Source organism: Sycon ciliatum, chromosome 10 (assembly GCF_964019385.1).
Source record: "Sycon ciliatum chromosome 10, ocSycCili1.1, whole genome shotgun sequence".
Classification (NCBI taxonomy): Eukaryota; Metazoa; Porifera; class Calcarea; order Leucosolenida; family Sycettidae; genus Sycon; species Sycon ciliatum.
In genome coordinates, this window is record NC_088652.1 from 16967298 (window position 1) to 16972428 (window position 5131).

Sequence of the window (5131 nt, forward strand, 5' to 3'; positions counted from 1 at the left end):
ACTTTGAGCTAACAGCAGCTCTACTTTGAGCTAACAGCAGCTCTACTTTGAGCTAACCGCAGCTCTACTTTGAGCTAACAGCAGCTCTACTTTGAGCTAACCGCAGCTCTACTTTGAGCTAACAGCAGCTCTACTTTGAGCTAACAGCAGCTCTACTTTGAGCTAACAGCAGCTCTACTTTGAGCTAACAGCAGCTCTACCTTGAGCTAACAGCAGCTCTACTTTGAGCTAACAGCAGCTCTACTTTGAGCTAACAGCAGCTCTACTTTGAGCTAACAGCAGCTCTACTTTGAGCTAACAGCAGCTCTACTTTGAGCTAACCTCAGCTCTACTTTGAGCTAACCGCAGCTCTACTTTGAGCTAACAGCAGCTCTGCTCTGAGCTAACAGCAGCTCTGCTCTGAGCTAACACCAGCTCTACTTTGAGCTTCAAACCAGTTGTTTCGAAACCAGCACTCCTCAATCCAAAGATGCCTCTTTGTTGACTTGTTTGTGTGAGGGATGGGGCTAACTTTCTTTTGTCTTCTTCTTCTCCTCTCTTTGTTATGGTCTATCAGTAGGAGGCGCATTCTGTAAAAAAATAAAAATAAATAAAAAATTTGAGCATAACACATTCACGCGGACATCATACATGCTTCAGCGATACCACATAATTAACTTAGACAAAATATATCATACTAAGTCCATATTCTTCGTGTTCCGTTGCATCCACAATATCTGCAGTTCACTCCTCTCTGACATGTTCTCCCTTCGCCGTGACTGCGCTCACGCGGCCAAGTCAATTATTCCCTTTCCTTACCCATTGTGCAAGCTCAAGCTGGATACAGATCCATTTCATTCCTTGGAGCTGACCGCTTTAATTAATGCGCTTCCCAAATCCCTTCGCACAAATCATATCCCCAATTCACTTCGCCCGGAACTTCCATTTCATTCATCTTGGGCACCCTGTAAGAAGACCTTTGGGTCTGTTGGGAATGCCCAAGTAAAATAATAAAATACAATACAAAATAATACAGTTAAATGTTGCACACCTGATGAGCCGTCATGACTATAATTATGGCGAAACGTACGTCGTTTGGAACTACTTGTTATTGTACATAACTAGTCCACCATACATGATAGTGGAGTTCAGTAGGATGTTGACGTTTCGGTTTGTCACAATTCGTCTTCGCTTAGCTTCCCCATTCTACGTTTATTACATAAACTTGAGCCTCCCAAGTTGGGTGGTCTGTTGCTTTGCGTCGTCGAGTTGAAGTAGGGCCGGTATGTCCAATAGTCTTGCTAGTTTCGTCATCATCCAGTAACTGTCGGCATTATTTGTTTCCGTTATGCGTAGCTCGTGCTCTTCTTCGTTGCGCTTTCCTTCCCCTCTTGGACCTTTCCGAACCTGAGCCTTCCAAGTTGGAAGGTTGTTGGTTTGCGCCTTGGAGAAGTTTTGGAGCTAGGTGTCAGGTCGCCGAATGTCTCAGTACTCCTTGTCAGTTTTGTGCCATTTTGTCGCACTCGCTGACTGCATGTACACGATCTGTTTACGTTGGTGGACAGTTAGTCATAACTCGTAACATTTTGTCTTTCTTCTTTTCACAATATTCTATTCATTCGTTGACTTCTTTTGTAAAAAGATTTTTCTTTAGAGTGGAGTTCCAAAACAGGCCTAAACCTAATGACGATGGTCCCACTTCCACTGATAATAAGAGAAAAGATAAATATATAAAAATAGGCGGACAAACAGAACAAAGAGGAAGATAAGTTAGATAACTAATATGAGCACGGCCGCAGGGGAAATAAAATGGCACAAGCACGGCAACCGGGAAGAAGGTGAGAGAGAGAGAGAGAGAGAGAGAGAGAGAGAGAGAGAGAGAGAGAGAGAGAGAGAGAGAGAGAGAGAGAGAGAGAGAGAGAGAGAGAGAGAGAGAGAGAGAGAGAGAGAGAGAGAGTGAGAGAGAGTGAGAGAGAGAGAGAGAGAGAGAGAGAGAGAGAGAGAGAGAGAGAGAGAGAGAGAGAGAGAGAGAGAGAGAGAGAGAGAGAGAGAGAGAGAGAGAGAGAGAGAGAGAGAGAGAGAGAGAGAGAGAGAGAGAGAGAGAGAGAGAGAGAGAGAGAGAGAGAGAGGTAGTGAAGCAGATGAGTTCATCCTAGTTGAGGGTACTGCCTAACAGAAAGGCCAGACTGAGCGATCTGAAAGTGGAGCGCTTTCTTTCGAGGCGTACTGTGTCTGGGAGCTGGTTCCACAGGATAGCTCCAGCATGGCTAATGCGCTTATTAGCTGGTGATGCCGTGGTGGACACAGGAATGATGGGATGCTGATGCTCGGTATCCGGTCTGTTAACTTAGATGGGTAACATTTCGTCGCGAGACATTTCGACGTGCAGCTTTGGCCAATTCATCGAATGACATTTCGCGACTGTGCTGTTTTACAGCTTCATTTTTTCGCCGCCTAACACATTCGGGGAGTAAATTTCGATGAAGTAACATAGTTACATTTTCACCGCAGACCCTGTCGCCGATTTTCACTGAAAAACTGTAATCTCGCGGTTCGAAATCCTTTATCTTGGTGACTAAATCATGGACGCTTATCTCGATTTTACTGGCCTAACTTTGCGAGGAAAGCCCCGAATAATCAAGGATGGGTAGGCCTACGTGCAAGACAAGAGAGGAAGAAACGAGACTGTTTACCGAAGATGCGAAGGAGAGACGAGCTGTCGGAGAGACGAGCTGTCCTGCAGAGGCCGCATGAAGACAAAAATAGCCGGGACGGGTCAGGACTCTTTCCACCAGATAGTCCCGGGGGCCGGGGTTAGTCGTTACTGGGGAAGTGGTGAGCTGTGATGCGCTTGCCATCTTCCGCAGCTCTGAAGCGAACAGGGCCCTGAGGCCGAAATGCAGCCGACTATGTTCCGACCACACCAGCTAACTTGGGCGAACTGGTGGTACTGGACATGTACTTCCGATGTACCACCCACCTCGCAGCTCGGATCACCACCGGCGGATCCGAGTTGCTGGAGAGCATTCGGCTGGACCAGGCAACTAAGTCGGCAGTGCGAATTCGCCACCGGGCAGTACTGGGCGCAACAGCGACTGCCATACAAGACCGCCTGCCGCAGTCACAACAGCGAGCAATGTCCTTGGCACGCGAGAAGGGCGGGTCCAGTACCCTGACCACCGTCCCTATGGCTGAGCACAATTTCAGCTTTGATGTGAAAGGTGATTTTCACGATCTTATCCGGCTCCGGTACTGTTGGCCTCTGGACAACCTGCCAGCATCCTGTCCCTGTGGGTCAAGGTTCTCTGTTGACCATGCCCAAAATTGCAAGCTGTCGGGATTCATCAACATGCGACACAATGATCCCACCGACTTCTTCGCGTCGTGCATGAAGGAGCTCCATCATGATGTGAAGGTGGAGCCACCATTGCAGCCCCTAACAAAGAAGGGCCTCTTTTACGGGCAATCCAGAGAAAACTGAATCGAGCATCATCAGTGAATATGTCAATAAAGTCGGGAAACCATTGAATTGAGTTAAATTAAGAATATTATTGTGCCAGATATTGGAAGATTGCTGATATTGTACCAAAAAGAATAACTGATATTGTCTAATGTAAGATAATAATCCCACATAATTATTGAAGTGACATGTGATATTCTGCTCAGGTCAAGTGCAATGCACTAACGAGCCTGACGGCACTGAGCAACAAATGAATTCAAACGTCTTTTGTTATACGAGCCACGGCATCCACGGAAGCAAGCAATTGCCCACCGCAAAAGGCAGAATGATAATCGGGTACGCAGCATACCCATGACAACGGGGTACTGGAGATCATTATGGCGCGCTACAAAAAGTGAGGCCAAAGACTTCAGAAACTGATTGGTCTCAGGTCCACTGAATCCATGTAGAAATCACCAGTGGAGTGAATGAGCCACGCTCAACGTTCACAACCCGACTGGCATATTGATTTTTCTTCGCTTGCTCAAGGGGTTTTAGCTGGCTCAGGGCTTGTTATCGAGACAACACGAACGCTGCGGAGTGAGTAATCCGCACATCAAAAAAAGCGTCTTGTTGCGACGACCAAAAACCCCGAGCCCGCATATCCAGACGAGCCTCCGCTTTCCTGTTAAGGGATCACCCTCCCGGCAAATCCTCTTTGCTGCAGGGAAGTAGCCTCGGCTCCGTCTCCACATCCACTATGCCAACCTCCCGCAGCAAGCTTGCCACAAGGTCCCGTACCTCATTGTGCCGGGCGATTGTGTACCCTCCAGTGGCACACGTGAACGCATTGCTCGGACTGAGAGAAGCACCACACACGCAATCATCTGGCAATCCAATCAGTCTCCGACGATACCGGACGCACAGAGCATTCTGGAAATCTGATTTTTTCAGTATTGTGCCATCTTGCCACGTAGGAACTGCGGTTAGCCAGGACGATAGGCCCTTTTCAGCAGCTACTTCGATCAGGAATTGCTGCTCATACCCTTGCAGCCTCTAACTCGTGAAACCTTTCACCATCGGTCAGCCACCACAGATTCTGATGCCCGTGCCAACCTGCGGGTGAAGGGATTCTGGACCGATAGCCGCAACGCATTCTTTGATACAAGGGTGTTTTATCCCCACGCGTCAAGCTATCGGCCCAAGTCTCTCCCCTCCCTCTACCGAAGGTTCGAAGGAGAGGAGATGCGTGCTTACGGTGTACGTGTCAATGAAGTCGAGCGTGGCTCATTCACACGTTAGTCTTCTCCTCCTGTGGTGCGATGGGCTCTGAAGCAGCAGTAGTAGTCAAGAGGCTGGCACATGGCTTGGTCACCAAACGCAACGCTGTCTATAGTTGGGTTGTAGCTTGGCTGCAGTGCTGCTTGTCATTTTCTCTTGCCAGATCTGCCATCCGTTGCGCCCGGGGATCACGCTCCGTTCGTCGTCGTCACTTCGACCTCGCGCCTGTCGACCTTGTCCAGGCTGAGGCGCGTCTGGCTCGACATTAGACTATTTAGGGGTCGTCCACAAATATCGATGTTTTTTTAGAGAAGATATTCGTTCGTTTGGGGGGGGGGAGGGGGTTTGGGCCCTGTTCGTCTCGTCTTTGCAGAAAAAATATCGAACTCTATCTATGGACGGGCGCTGTTCGAACATGTAGTTTATGACCTA